This window comes from Hyla sarda, unplaced genomic scaffold (genome assembly GCF_029499605.1).
Source record: "Hyla sarda isolate aHylSar1 unplaced genomic scaffold, aHylSar1.hap1 scaffold_1058, whole genome shotgun sequence".
NCBI classification, from domain to species: Eukaryota; Metazoa; Chordata; class Amphibia; order Anura; family Hylidae; genus Hyla; species Hyla sarda.
The window spans coordinates 50,472-66,412 of NW_026607677.1; the positions used below are offsets into that span (position 1 = coordinate 50,472).

Consider the following 15,941-nt stretch of genomic DNA (forward strand, 5'->3'; position numbering starts at 1 on the left):
ACTGTAGTTCTGAGGGTTCAAGATGGATGCAACAATCTCCTGTTGCTTCTATGAAGGCCGTAATAGACGACATCACCAAACAGCTCCATAGTCACATACACAGCAAAGGAGAGATGTTGTTTACACCTAGTGATGTCAGTGGTATTGAGTGACATCACAGCACAGTGCTAAGGCTCCTGGGCCTGGACACAGCAGCGGCTGCAATATCTCAACGGAGAATACGTTTATATCTATGTGTGTGTGTGCGCATATATATATATATATATATATATATATATATATATATATATATATTTCTCCGCCGAAATCACTTTTAAACCCATTTCCACCTTTTTTTCCCTTCTCTTCCTCTTACTTTTTTTTCAAGTTTTTTTACGTTTTTCTCCTTTTCGCCTCTTTTCTGGGCGTATTATTCTTCTTTTTCTTCTTTTTTTTCGTCTAATGCATACCCCATCAGTGCAGCAATGCTTATTCAATACCGCCAGCAGATGGAGACACTGGGGGATAATTTTCTAAGGATTTATACTGATTTTTCCTGTCTGAATTTGTCGCACAGAAAGTTGCAGGCCAAATATGTGTGACATTTCTGCGACTTTAGCTTCTAGAGCATTTTTACAACATTATACATAGGTGCTGAATACATAAAAAGCGACTGTTCAGCGACAGACAAGTCGCATCGGCTGAAAGTAGGCCAGAATGTCAGTCCATGTTGGAGCAGGTTTAGATACAGTCTAAAGCATAGATCTCAAAGTCTGTGCACAGAATTTAGCAAGGGCCTCGCACCTTCTGATGCATCAGGTAGGTGCACAATAGCATAGCCTAACCCTCTGTACTTTGGTCTATATTGATGCGGGACATAGACAGCCAGCTGATGACCAATCCATTAGTGCAATGGATGGCTGGAAGCATTTGTCTTTGCCTTTGCAATACCACAGAAGCAATGCATGGTCAATGTACAGCAATGACACACCTGTGTGAACAGCCAGGAGACCCCCCCCCCCATGTTATGTTACATAGTTACATAGTTAGTACGGTCGAAAAAAGACATATGTCCATCACGTTCAACCAGGGAATTAAGGGGTAGGGGTGTGGCGCGATATTGGGGAAGGGATGAGATTTTATATTTCTTCATAAGCATTAATCTTATTTTGTCAATTAGGAACATTCAGCACCCACCCGCTATCAAGGCAGCTGCCTATCATGTCATGCCCTACCTGCACAGGTGTGCTGGCTACTCAAATGATCCAATTAAGGAGGCCATTTAGTCAGCAGCAGCAGAAGTCCTGTGCCTGGACGCTCCAACAGGGGCCAGACACAAGCAGAAGCAGAAGCAGCAGAAGCAGCAGCAGCACCACCTTTTGTTTTTTGGCTGCAGCAGCAGCAAGGCCCACAGGGCTGGCTAGCTGGCTAGCCAGCAAGCAGGTAGCAATGAAAGTAGGAATCTTTCTTTTTAACCCTGTAAGGGGGTGGTGCACTGTACCCGAAGATACTGCCATATCGGGTCAATGCATAGGGCGACGGAAGCAAGCTTCGAAATCGGCCCCCGTTCTCAAAAATCCATTTAATATATGGTCCCCAGATAGGGGACGTATCAGATATTAAACTGATAAGAACAGATACTACACTTGATCTTAGCCAAAAGGCCGAGAAGCGATAACCGTGAAAGGGGCGGGCCCAACAAGGTCCCCTTCATGGGCACTATCACTGCTTGCTGTCAGGGAGGCTGCCAGACAATTTTCCATGCACACTCTGGGCTGGGGGGCAGTCAACCACCAGTACACACAGCAGAACCTAAACCCATACCATTATTGCTAAGCAGCAAGACAGGGGCCCATTGCACTCCCACGGGGCCTTTTTAAATGCAATCCATAACCCGGATTTGCCAGGAACCCTTCTTACTCCTCCTACTTGCATGTGACACTGGGCTTAGGATCTGCATAGGAAACACACACACAAGCACACACCTACCTTTGTTGCCTGCAGATGCCTCCTTGGCTGTCCCCAAACGGTATCAAACCAACACCCACGGGAAGCTGTAAGCATAGAGGACATGCCTGCACCCCATTGGACTTACCTGTGTGGGTTAAATCCGGGTTATTTGACAACCTATGGCGGTGATGGTTCTGCTCAGGCAGAGCAGTGCTGATGCTCCTCATAAAGCTGTCGCTGCTGTGAAGGTTCTAGGTGACATCACAAATCCCTTTGGTTACATACACAACAAAACTGGGTTGTTGTTGTTTACACTCTGCAAGGCCTGTGGAAGTGAGTGACATCATAGCACTGTAGTTCTGAGGGTTCAAGATGGATGCAACAATCTCCTGTTGCTTCTATGAAGGCCGTAATAGACGACATCACCAAACAGCTCCATAGTCACATACACAGCAAAGGAGAGATGTTGTTTACACCTAGTGATGTCAGTGGTATTGAGTGACATCACAGCACAGTGCTAAGGCTCCTGGGCCTGGACACAGCAGCGGCTGCAATATCTCAACGGAGAATACGTTTATATCTATGTGTGTGTGTGCGCATATATATATATATATATATATATATATATATATATATATTTCTCCGCCGAAATCACTTTTAAACCCATTTCCACCTTTTTTTCCCTTCTCTTCCTCTTACTTTTTTTTCACGTTTTTTTACGTTTTTCTCCTTTTCGCCTCTTTTCTGGGCGTATTATTCTTCTTTTTCTTCTTTTTTTTCGTCTAATGCATACCCCATCAGTGCAGCAATGCTTATTCAATACCGCCAGCAGATGGAGACACTGGGGGATAATTTTCTAAGGATTTATACTGATTTTTCCTGTCTGAATTTGTCGCACAGAAAGTTGCAGGCCAAATATGTGTGACATTTCTGCGACTTTAGCTTCTAGAGCATTTTTACAACATTATACATAGGTGCTGAATACATAAAAAGCGACTGTTCAGCGACAGACAAGTCGCATCGGCTGAAAGTAGGCCAGAATGTCAGTCCATGTTGGAGCAGGTTTAGATACAGTCTAAAGCATAGATCTCAAAGTCTGTGCACAGAATTTAGCAAGGGCCTCGCACCTTCTGATGCATCAGGTAGGTGCACAATAGCATAGCCTAACCCTCTGTACTTTGGTCTATATTGATGCGGGACATAGACAGCCAGCTGATGACCAATCCATTAGTGCAATGGATGGCTGGAAGCATTTGTCTTTGCCTTTGCAATACCACAGAAGCAATGCATGGTCAATGTACAGCAATGACACACCTGTGTGAACAGCCAGGAGACCCCCCCCCCCATGTTATGTTACATAGTTACATAGTTAGTACGGTCGAAAAAAGACATATGTCCATCACGTTCAACCAGGGAATTAAGGGGTAGGGGTGTGGCGCGATATTGGGGAAGGGATGAGATTTTATATTTCTTCATAAGCATTAATCTTATTTTGTCAATTAGGAACATTCAGCACCCACCCGCTATCAAGGCAGCTGCCTATCATGTCATGCCCTACCTGCACAGGTGTGCTGGCTACTCAAATGATCCAATTAAGGAGGCCATTTAGTCAGCAGCAGCAGAAGTCCTGTGCCTGGACGCTCCAACAGGGGCCAGACACAAGCAGAAGCAGAAGCAGCAGAAGCAGCAGCAGCACCACCTTTTGTTTTTTGGCTGCAGCAGCAGCAAGGCCCACAGGGCTGGCTAGCTGGCTAGCCAGCAAGCAGGTAGCAATGAAAGTAGGAATCTTTCTTTTTAACCCTGTAAGGGGGTGGTGCACTGTACCCGAAGATACTGCCATATCGGGTCAATGCATAGGGCGACGGAAGCAAGCTTCGAAATCGGCCCCCGTTCTCAAAAATCCATTTAATATATGGTCCCCAGATAGGGGACGTATCAGATATTAAACTGATAAGAACAGATACTACACTTGATCTTAGCCAAAAGGCCGAGAAGCGATAACCGTGAAAGGGGCGGGCCCAACAAGGTCCCCTTCATGGGCACTATCACTGCTTGCTGTCAGGGAGGCTGCCAGACAATTTTCCATGCACACTCTGGGCTGGGGGGCAGTCAACCACCAGTACACACAGCAGAACCTAAACCCATACCATTATTGCTAAGCAGCAAGACAGGGGCCCATTGCACTCCCACGGGGCCTTTTTAAATGCAATCCATAACCCGGATTTGCCAGGAACCCTTCTTACTCCTCCTACTTGCATGTGACACTGGGCTTAGGATCTGCATAGGAAACACACACACAAGCACACACCTACCTTTGTTGCCTGCAGATGCCTCCTTGGCTGTCCCCAAACGGTATCAAACCAACACCCACGGGAAGCTGTAAGCATAGAGGACATGCCTGCACCCCATTGGACTTACCTGTGTGGGTTAAATCCGGGTTATTTGACAACCTATGGCGGTGATGGTTCTGCTCAGGCAGAGCAGTGCTGATGCTCCTCATAAAGCTGTCGCTGCTGTGAAGGTTCTAGGTGACATCACAAATCCCTTTGGTTACATACACAACAAAGCTGGGTTGTTGTTGTTTACACTCTGCAAGGCCTGTGGAAGTGAGTGACATCATAGCACTGTAGTTCTGAGGGTTCAAGATGGATGCAACAATCTCCTGTTGCTTCTATGAAGGCCGTAATAGACGACATCACCAAACAGCTCCATAGTCACATACACAGCAAAGGAGAGATGTTGTTTACACCTAGTGATGTCAGTGGTATTGAGTGACATCACAGCACAGTGCTAAGGCTCCTGGGCCTGGACACAGCAGCGGCTGCAATATCTCAACGGAGAATACGTTTATATCTATGTGTGTGTGTGCGCATATATATATATATATATATATATATATATATATATATATATATATATTTCTCCGCCGAAATCACTTTTAAACCCATTTCCACCTTTTTTTCCCTTCTCTTCCTCTTACTTTTTTTTCACGTTTTTTTACGTTTTTCTCCTTTTCGCCTCTTTTCTGGGCGTATTATTCTTCTTTTTCTTCTTTTTTTTCGTCTAATGCATACCCCATCAGTGCAGCAATGCTTATTCAATACCGCCAGCAGATGGAGACACTGGGGGATAATTTTCTAAGGATTTATACTGATTTTTCCTGTCTGAATTTGTCGCACAGAAAGTTGCAGGCCAAATATGTGTGACATTTCTGCGACTTTAGCTTCTAGAGCATTTTTACAACATTATACATAGGTGCTGAATACATAAAAAGCGACTGTTCAGCGACAGACAAGTCGCATCGGCTGAAAGTAGGCCAGAATGTCAGTCCATGTTGGAGCAGGTTTAGATACAGTCTAAAGCATAGATCTCAAAGTCTGTGCACAGAATTTAGCAAGGGCCTCGCACCTTCTGATGCATCAGGTAGGTGCACAATAGCATAGCCTAACCCTCTGTACTTTGGTCTATATTGATGCGGGACATAGACAGCCAGCTGATGACCAATCCATTAGTGCAATGGATGGCTGGAAGCATTTGTCTTTGCCTTTGCAATACCACAGAAGCAATGCATGGTCAATGTACAGCAATGACACACCTGTGTGAACAGCCAGGAGACCCCCCCCCCCCATGTTATGTTACATAGTTACATAGTTAGTACGGTCGAAAAAAGACATATGTCCATCACGTTCAACCAGGGAATTAAGGGGTAGGGGTGTGGCGCGATATTGGGGAAGGGATGAGATTTTATATTTCTTCATAAGCATTAATCTTATTTTGTCAATTAGGAACATTCAGCACCCACCCGCTATCAAGGCAGCTGCCTATCATGTCATGCCCTACCTGCACAGGTGTGCTGGCTACTCAAATGATCCAATTAAGGAGGCCATTTAGTCAGCAGCAGCAGAAGTCCTGTGCCTGGACGCTCCAACAGGGGCCAGACACAAGCAGAAGCAGAAGCAGCAGAAGCAGCAGCAGCACCACCTTTTGTTTTTTGGCTGCAGCAGCAGCAAGGCCCACAGGGCTGGCTAGCTGGCTAGCCAGCAAGCAGGTAGCAATGAAAGTAGGAATCTTTCTTTTTAACCCTGTAAGGGGGTGGTGCACTGTACCCGAAGATACTGCCATATCGGGTCAATGCATAGGGCGACGGAAGCAAGCTTCGAAATCGGCCCCCGTTCTCAAAAATCCATTTAATATATGGTCCCCAGATAGGGGACGTATCAGATATTAAACTGATAAGAACAGATACTACACTTGATCTTAGCCAAAAGGCCGAGAAGCGATAACCGTGAAAGGGGCGGGCCCAACAAGGTCCCCTTCATGGGCACTATCACTGCTTGCTGTCAGGGAGGCTGCCAGACAATTTTCCATGCACACTCTGGGCTGGGGGGCAGTCAACCACCAGTACACACAGCAGAACCTAAACCCATACCATTATTGCTAAGCAGCAAGACAGGGGCCCATTGCACTCCCACGGGGCCTTTTTAAATGCAATCCATAACCCGGATTTGCCAGGAACCCTTCTTACTCCTCCTACTTGCATGTGACACTGGGCTTAGGATCTGCATAGGAAACACACACACAAGCACACACCTACCTTTGTTGCCTGCAGATGCCTCCTTGGCTGTCCCCAAACGGTATCAAACCAACACCCACGGGAAGCTGTAAGCATAGAGGACATGCCTGCACCCCATTGGACTTACCTGTGTGGGTTAAATCCGGGTTATTTGACAACCTATGGCGGTGATGGTTCTGCTCAGGCAGAGCAGTGCTGATGCTCCTCATAAAGCTGTCGCTGCTGTGAAGGTTCTAGGTGACATCACAAATCCCTTTGGTTACATACACAACAAAGCTGGGTTGTTGTTGTTTACACTCTGCAAGGCCTGTGGAAGTGAGTGACATCACAGCACTGTAGTTCTGAGGGTTCAAGATGGATGCAACAATCTCCTGTTGCTTCTATGAAGGCCGTAATAGACGACATCACCAAACAGCTCCATAGTCACATACACAGCAAAGGAGAGATGTTGTTTACACCTAGTGATGTCAGTGGTATTGAGTGACATCACAGCACAGTGCTAAGGCTCCTGGGCCTGGACACAGCAGCGGCTGCAATATCTCAACGGAGAATACGTTTATATCTATGTGTGTGTGTGCGCATATATATATATATATATATATATATATATATATATATATATATATATTTCTCCGCCGAAATCACTTTTAAACCCATTTCCACCTTTTTTTCCCTTCTCTTCCTCTTACTTTTTTTTCACGTTTTTTTACGTTTTTCTCCTTTTCGCCTCTTTTCTGGGCGTATTATTCTTCTTTTTCTTCTTTTTTTTCGTCTAATGCATACCCCATCAGTGCAGCAATGCTTATTCAATACCGCCAGCAGATGGAGACACTGGGGGATAATTTTCTAAGGATTTATACTGATTTTTCCTGTCTGAATTTGTCGCACAGAAAGTTGCAGGCCAAATATGTGTGACATTTCTGCGACTTTAGCTTCTAGAGCATTTTTACAACATTATACATAGGTGCTGAATACATAAAAAGCGACTGTTCAGCGACAGACAAGTCGCATCGGCTGAAAGTAGGCCAGAATGTCAGTCCATGTTGGAGCAGGTTTAGATACAGTCTAAAGCATAGATCTCAAAGTCTGTGCACAGAATTTAGCAAGGGCCTCGCACCTTCTGATGCATCAGGTAGGTGCACAATAGCATAGCCTAACCCTCTGTACTTTGGTCTATATTGATGCGGGACATAGACAGCCAGCTGATGACCAATCCATTAGTGCAATGGATGGCTGGAAGCATTTGTCTTTGCCTTTGCAATACCACAGAAGCAATGCATGGTCAATGTACAGCAATGACACACCTGTGTGAACAGCCAGGAGACCCCCCCCCCCATGTTATGTTACATAGTTACATAGTTAGTACGGTCGAAAAAAGACATATGTCCATCACGTTCAACCAGGGAATTAAGGGGTAGGGGTGTGGCGCGATATTGGGGAAGGGATGAGATTTTATATTTCTTCATAAGCATTAATCTTATTTTGTCAATTAGGAACATTCAGCACCCACCCGCTATCAAGGCAGCTGCCTATCATGTCATGCCCTACCTGCACAGGTGTGCTGGCTACTCAAATGATCCAATTAAGGAGGCCATTTAGTCAGCAGCAGCAGAAGTCCTGTGCCTGGACGCTCCAACAGGGGCCAGACACAAGCAGAAGCAGAAGCAGCAGAAGCAGCAGCAGCACCACCTTTTGTTTTTTGGCTGCAGCAGCAGCAAGGCCCACAGGGCTGGCTAGCTGGCTAGCCAGCAAGCAGGTAGCAATGAAAGTAGGAATCTTTCTTTTTAACCCTGTAAGGGGGTGGTGCACTGTACCCGAAGATACTGCCATATCGGGTCAATGCATAGGGCGACGGAAGCAAGCTTCGAAATCGGCCCCCGTTCTCAAAAATCCATTTAATATATGGTCCCCAGATAGGGGACGTATCAGATATTAAACTGATAAGAACAGATACTACACTTGATCTTAGCCAAAAGGCCGAGAAGCGATAACCGTGAAAGGGGCGGGCCCAACAAGGTCCCCTTCATGGGCACTATCACTGCTTGCTGTCAGGGAGGCTGCCAGACAATTTTCCATGCACACTCTGGGCTGGGGGGCAGTCAACCACCAGTACACACAGCAGAACCTAAACCCATACCATTATTGCTAAGCAGCAAGACAGGGGCCCATTGCACTCCCACGGGGCCTTTTTAAATGCAATCCATAACCCGGATTTGCCAGGAACCCTTCTTACTCCTCCTACTTGCATGTGACACTGGGCTTAGGATCTGCATAGGAAACACACACACAAGCACACACCTACCTTTGTTGCCTGCAGATGCCTCCTTGGCTGTCCCCAAACGGTATCAAACCAACACCCACGGGAAGCTGTAAGCATAGAGGACATGCCTGCACCCCATTGGACTTACCTGTGTGGGTTAAATCCGGGTTATTTGACAACCTATGGCGGTGATGGTTCTGCTCAGGCAGAGCAGTGCTGATGCTCCTCATAAAGCTGTCGCTGCTGTGAAGGTTCTAGGTGACATCACAAATCCCTTTGGTTACATACACAACAAAGCTGGGTTGTTGTTGTTTACACTCTGCAAGGCCTGTGGAAGTGAGTGACATCATAGCACTGTAGTTCTGAGGGTTCAAGATGGATGCAACAATCTCCTGTTGCTTCTATGAAGGCCGTAATAGACGACATCACCAAACAGCTCCATAGTCACATACACAGCAAAGGAGAGATGTTGTTTACACCTAGTGATGTCAGTGGTATTGAGTGACATCACAGCACAGTGCTAAGGCTCCTGGGCCTGGACACAGCAGCGGCTGCAATATCTCAACGGAGAATACGTTTATATCTATGTGTGTGTGTGCGCATATATATATATATATATATATATATATATATATATATATATATATTTCTCCGCCAAAATCACTTTTAAACCCATTTCCACCTTTTTTTCCCTTCTCTTCCTCTTACTTTTTTTTCACGTTTTTTTACGTTTTTCTCCTTTTCGCCTCTTTTCTGGGCGTATTATTCTTCTTTTTCTTCTTTTTTTTCGTCTAATGCATACCCCATCAGTGCAGCAATGCTTATTCAATACCGCCAGCAGATGGAGACACTGGGGGATAATTTTCTAAGGATTTATACTGATTTTTCCTGTCTGAATTTGTCGCACAGAAAGTTGCAGGCCAAATATGTGTGACATTTCTGCGACTTTAGCTTCTAGAGCATTTTTACAACATTATACATAGGTGCTGAATACATAAAAAGCGACTGTTCAGCGACAGACAAGTCGCATCGGCTGAAAGTAGGCCAGAATGTCAGTCCATGTTGGAGCAGGTTTAGATACAGTCTAAAGCATAGATCTCAAAGTCTGTGCACAGAATTTAGCAAGGGCCTCGCACCTTCTGATGCATCAGGTAGGTGCACAATAGCATAGCCTAACCCTCTGTACTTTGGTCTATATTGATGCGGGACATAGACAGCCAGCTGATGACCAATCCATTAGTGCAATGGATGGCTGGAAGCATTTGTCTTTGCCTTTGCAATACCACAGAAGCAATGCATGGTCAATGTACAGCAATGACACACCTGTGTGAACAGCCAGGAGACCCCCCCCCCCATGTTATGTTACATAGTTACATAGTTAGTACGGTCGAAAAAAGACATATGTCCATCACGTTCAACCAGGGAATTAAGGGGTAGGGGTGTGGCGCGATATTGGGGAAGGGATGAGATTTTATATTTCTTCATAAGCATTAATCTTATTTTGTCAATTAGGAACATTCAGCACCCACCCGCTATCAAGGCAGCTGCCTATCATGTCATGCCCTACCTGCACAGGTGTGCTGGCTACTCAAATGATCCAATTAAGGAGGCCATTTAGTCAGCAGCAGCAGAAGTCCTGTGCCTGGACGCTCCAACAGGGGCCAGACACAAGCAGAAGCAGAAGCAGCAGAAGCAGCAGCAGCACCACCTTTTGTTTTTTGGCTGCAGCAGCAGCAAGGCCCACAGGGCTGGCTAGCTGGCTAGCCAGCAAGCAGGTAGCAATGAAAGTAGGAATCTTTCTTTTTAACCCTGTAAGGGGGTGGTGCACTGTACCCGAAGATACTGCCATATCGGGTCAATGCATAGGGCGACGGAAGCAAGCTTCGAAATCGGCCCCCGTTCTCAAAAATCCATTTAATATATGGTCCCCAGATAGGGGACGTATCAGATATTAAACTGATAAGAACAGATACTACACTTGATCTTAGCCAAAAGGCCGAGAAGCGATAACCGTGAAAGGGGCGGGCCCAACAAGGTCCCCTTCATGGGCACTATCACTGCTTGCTGTCAGGGAGGCTGCCAGACAATTTTCCATGCACACTCTGGGCTGGGGGGCAGTCAACCACCAGTACACACAGCAGAACCTAAACCCATACCATTATTGCTAAGCAGCAAGACAGGGGCCCATTGCACTCCCACGGGGCCTTTTTAAATGCAATCCATAACCCGGATTTGCCAGGAACCCTTCTTACTCCTCCTACTTGCATGTGACACTGGGCTTAGGATCTGCATAGGAAACACACACACAAGCACACACCTACCTTTGTTGCCTGCAGATGCCTCCTTGGCTGTCCCCAAACGGTATCAAACCAACACCCACGGGAAGCTGTAAGCATAGAGGACATGCCTGCACCCCATTGGACTTACCTGTGTGGGTTAAATCCGGGTTATTTGACAACCTATGGCGGTGATGGTTCTGCTCAGGCAGAGCAGTGCTGATGCTCCTCATAAAGCTGTCGCTGCTGTGAAGGTTCTAGGTGACATCACAAATCCCTTTGGTTACATACACAACAAAGCTGGGTTGTTGTTGTTTACACTCTGCAAGGCCTGTGGAAGTGAGTGACATCATAGCACTGTAGTTCTGAGGGTTCAAGATGGATGCAACAATCTCCTGTTGCTTCTATGAAGGCCGTAATAGACGACATCACCAAACAGCTCCATAGTCACATACACAGCAAAGGAGAGATGTTGTTTACACCTAGTGATGTCAGTGGTATTGAGTGACATCACAGCACAGTGCTAAGGCTCCTGGGCCTGGACACAGCAGCGGCTGCAATATCTCAACGGAGAATACGTTTATATCTATGTGTGTGTGTGCGCATATATATATATATATATATATATATATATATATATATATATTTCTCCGCCGAAATCACTTTTAAACCCATTTCCACCTTTTTTTCCCTTCTCTTCCTCTTACTTTTTTTTCACGTTTTTTTACGTTTTTCTCCTTTTCGCCTCTTTTCTGGGCGTATTATTCTTCTTTTTCTTCTTTTTTTTCGTCTAATGCATACCCCATCAGTGCAGCAATGCTTATTCAATACCGCCAGCAGATGGAGACACTGGGGGATAATTTTCTAAGGATTTATACTGATTTTTCCTGTCTGAATTTGTCGCACAGAAAGTTGCAGGCCAAATATGTGTGACATTTCTGCGACTTTAGCTTCTAGAGCATTTTTACAACATTATACATAGGTGCTGAATACATAAAAAGCGACTGTTCAGCGACAGACAAGTCGCATCGGCTGAAAGTAGGCCAGAATGTCAGTCCATGTTGGAGCAGGTTTAGATACAGTCTAAAGCATAGATCTCAAAGTCTGTGCACAGAATTTAGCAAGGGCCTCGCACCTTCTGATGCATCAGGTAGGTGCACAATAGCATAGCCTAACCCTCTGTACTTTGGTCTATATTGATGCGGGACATAGACAGCCAGCTGATGACCAATCCATTAGTGCAATGGATGGCTGGAAGCATTTGTCTTTGCCTTTGCAATACCACAGAAGCAATGCATGGTCAATGTACAGCAATGACACACCTGTGTGAACAGCCAGGAGACCCCCCCCCCCATGTTATGTTACATAGTTACATAGTTAGTACGGTCGAAAAAAGACATATGTCCATCACGTTCAACCAGGGAATTAAGGGGTAGGGGTGTGGCGCGATATTGGGGAAGGGATGAGATTTTATATTTCTTCATAAGCATTAATCTTATTTTGTCAATTAGGAACATTCAGCACCCACCCGCTATCAAGGCAGCTGCCTATCATGTCATGCCCTACCTGCACAGGTGTGCTGGCTACTCAAATGATCCAATTAAGGAGGCCATTTAGTCAGCAGCAGCAGAAGTCCTGTGCCTGGACGCTCCAACAGGGGCCAGACACAAGCAGAAGCAGAAGCAGCAGAAGCAGCAGCAGCACCACCTTTTGTTTTTTGGCTGCAGCAGCAGCAAGGCCCACAGGGCTGGCTAGCTGGCTAGCCAGCAAGCAGGTAGCAATGAAAGTAGGAATCTTTCTTTTTAACCCTGTAAGGGGGTGGTGCACTGTACCCGAAGATACTGCCATATCGGGTCAATGCATAGGGCGACGGAAGCAAGCTTCGAAATCGGCCCCCGTTCTCAAAAATCCATTTAATATATGGTCCCCAGATAGGGGACGTATCAGATATTAAACTGATAAGAACAGATACTACACTTGATCTTAGCCAAAAGGCCGAGAAGCGATAACCGTGAAAGGGGCGGGCCCAACAAGGTCCCCTTCATGGGCACTATCACTGCTTGCTGTCAGGGAGGCTGCCAGACAATTTTCCATGCACACTCTGGGCTGGGGGGCAGTCAACCACCAGTACGCACAGCAGAACCTAAACCCATACCATTATTGCTAAGCAGCAAGACAGGGGCCCATTGCACTCCCACGGGGCCTTTTTAAATGCAATCCATAACCCGGATTTGCCAGGAACCCTTCTTACTCCTCCTACTTGCATGTGACACTGGGCTTAGGATCTGCATAGGAAACACACACACAAGCACACACCTACCTTTGTTGCCTGCAGATGCCTCCTTGGCTGTCCCCAAACGGTATCAAACCAACACCCACGGGAAGCTGTAAGCATAGAGGACATGCCTGCACCCCATTGGACTTACCTGTGTGGGTTAAATCCGGGTTATTTGACAACCTATGGCGGTGATGGTTCTGCTCAGGCAGAGCAGTGCTGATGCTCCTCATAAAGCTGTCGCTGCTGTGAAGGTTCTAGGTGACATCACAAATCCCTTTGGTTACATACACAACAAAGCTGGGTTGTTGTTGTTTACACTCTGCAAGGCCTGTGGAAGTGAGTGACATCATAGCACTGTAGTTCTGAGGGTTCAAGATGGATGCAACAATCTCCTGTTGCTTCTATGAAGGCCGTAATAGACGACATCACCAAACAGCTCCATAGTCACATACACAGCAAAGGAGAGATGTTGTTTACACCTAGTGATGTCAGTGGTATTGAGTGACATCACAGCACAGTGCTAAGGCTCCTGGGCCTGGACACAGCAGCGGCTGCAATATCTCAACGGAGAATACGTTTATATCTATGTGTGTGTGTGCGCATATATATATATATATATATATATATATATATATATATATATATATATATATATATATTTCTCCGCCGAAATCACTTTTAAACCCATTTCCACCTTTTTTTCCCTTCTCTTCCTCTTACTTTTTTTTCACGTTTTTTTACGTTTTTCTCCTTTTCGCCTCTTTTCTGGGCGTATTATTCTTCTTTTTCTTCTTTTTTTTCGTCTAATGCATACCCCATCAGTGCAGCAATGCTTATTCAATACCGCCAGCAGATGGAGACACTGGGGGATAATTTTCTAAGGATTTATACTGATTTTTCCTGTCTGAATTTGTCGCACAGAAAGTTGCAGGCCAAATATGTGTGACATTTCTGCGACTTTAGCTTCTAGAGCATTTTTACAACATTATACATAGGTGCTGAATACATAAAAAGCGACTGTTCAGCGACAGACAAGTCGCATCGGCTGAAAGTAGGCCAGAATGTCAGTCCATGTTGGAGCAGGTTTAGATACAGTCTAAAGCATAGATCTCAAAGTCTGTGCACAGAATTTAGCAAGGGCCTCGCACCTTCTGATGCATCAGGTAGGTGCACAATAGCATAGCCTAACCCTCTGTACTTTGGTCTATATTGATGCGGGACATAGACAGCCAGCTGATGACCAATCCATTAGTGCAATGGATGGCTGGAAGCATTTGTCTTTGCCTTTGCAATACCACAGAAGCAATGCATGGTCAATGTACAGCAATGACACACCTGTGTGAACAGCCAGGAGACCCCCCCCCCCATGTTATGTTACATAGTTACATAGTTAGTACGGTCGAAAAAAGACATATGTCCATCACGTTCAACCAGGGAATTAAGGGGTAGGGGTGTGGCGCGATATTGGGGAAGGGATGAGATTTTATATTTCTTCATAAGCATTAATCTTATTTTGTCAATTAGGAACATTCAGCACCCACCCGCTATCAAGGCAGCTGCCTATCATGTCATGCCCTACCTGCACAGGTGTGCTGGCTACTCAAATGATCCAATTAAGGAGGCCATTTAGTCAGCAGCAGCAGAAGTCCTGTGCCTGGACGCTCCAACAGGGGCCAGACACAAGCAGAAGCAGAAGCAGCAGAAGCAGCAGCAGCACCACCTTTTGTTTTTTGGCTGCAGCAGCAGCAGCAAGGCCCACAGGGCTGGCTAGCTGGCTAGCCAGCAAGCAGGTAGCAATGAAAGTAGGAATCTTTCTTTTTAACCCTGTAAGGGGGTGGTGCACTGTACCCGAAGATACTGCCATATCGGGTCAATGCATAGGGCGACGGAAGCAAGCTTCGAAATCGGCCCCCGTTCTCAAAAATCCATTTAATATATGGTCCCCAGATAGGGGACGTATCAGATATTAAACTGATAAGAACAGATACTACACTTGATCTTAGCCAAAAGGCCGAGAAGCGATAACCGTGAAAGGGGCGGGCCCAACAAGGTCCCCTTCATGGGCACTATCACTGCTTGCTGTCAGGGAGGCTGCCAGACAATTTTCCATGCACACTCTGGGCTGGGGGGCAGTCAACCACCAGTACACACAGCAGAACCTAAACCCATACCATTATTGCTAAGCAGCAAGACAGGGGCCCATTGCACTCCCACGGGGCCTTTTTAAATGCAATCCATAACCCGGATTTGCCAGGAACCCTTCTTACTCCTCCTACTTGCATGTGACACTGGGCTTAGGATCTGCATAGGAAACACACACACAAGCACACACCTACCTTTGTTGCCTGCAGATGCCTCCTTGGCTGTCCCCAAACGGTATCAAACCAACACCCACGGGAAGCTGTAAGCATAGAGGACATGCCTGCACCCCATTGGACTTACCTGTGTGGGTTAAATCCGGGTTATTTGACAACCTATGGCGGTGATGGTTCTGCTCAGGCAGAGCAGTGCTGATGCTCCTCATAAAGCTGTCGCTGCTGTGAAGGTTCTAGGTGACATCACAAATCCCTTTGGTTACATACACAACAAAGCTGGGTTGTTGTTGTTTACACTCTGCAAGGCCTG

At 46.1% G+C, this 15,941-nt stretch overlaps 7 non-coding genes across 7 annotated transcripts; all 7 read right to left on the reverse strand.

The window, feature by feature from the left end:
• Positions 1 to 1,464: 1,464 nt before the first annotated feature.
• On the reverse strand, positions 1,465 to 1,655 carry LOC130299593 (U2 spliceosomal RNA). The gene has a single exon (XR_008850695.1). It is a non-coding gene; the product is annotated as a U2 spliceosomal RNA (small nuclear RNA).
• A 2,082-nt stretch (positions 1,656 to 3,737) lies between these two features.
• On the reverse strand, positions 3,738 to 3,928 carry LOC130299594 (U2 spliceosomal RNA). The gene has a single exon (XR_008850696.1). It is a non-coding gene; the product is annotated as a U2 spliceosomal RNA (small nuclear RNA).
• Positions 3,929 to 6,019: 2,091 nt separating this feature from the next.
• LOC130299595 (U2 spliceosomal RNA) lies at positions 6,020 to 6,210 on the reverse strand. The gene has a single exon (XR_008850697.1). It is a non-coding gene; the product is annotated as a U2 spliceosomal RNA (small nuclear RNA).
• Positions 6,211 to 8,300: 2,090 nt separating this feature from the next.
• Positions 8,301 to 8,491, reverse strand: LOC130299597 (U2 spliceosomal RNA). Its single transcript, XR_008850699.1, has one exon. It is a non-coding gene; the product is annotated as a U2 spliceosomal RNA (small nuclear RNA).
• Positions 8,492 to 10,579: 2,088 nt separating this feature from the next.
• Positions 10,580 to 10,770, reverse strand: LOC130299598 (U2 spliceosomal RNA). Its single transcript, XR_008850700.1, has one exon. It is a non-coding gene; the product is annotated as a U2 spliceosomal RNA (small nuclear RNA).
• Positions 10,771 to 12,854: 2,084 nt separating this feature from the next.
• LOC130299599 (U2 spliceosomal RNA) lies at positions 12,855 to 13,045 on the reverse strand. The gene has a single exon (XR_008850701.1). It is a non-coding gene; the product is annotated as a U2 spliceosomal RNA (small nuclear RNA).
• Positions 13,046 to 15,148: 2,103 nt separating this feature from the next.
• LOC130299600 (U2 spliceosomal RNA) lies at positions 15,149 to 15,339 on the reverse strand. Its single transcript, XR_008850702.1, has one exon. It is a non-coding gene; the product is annotated as a U2 spliceosomal RNA (small nuclear RNA).
• Between the last annotated feature and the right edge of the window lie 602 nt (positions 15,340 to 15,941).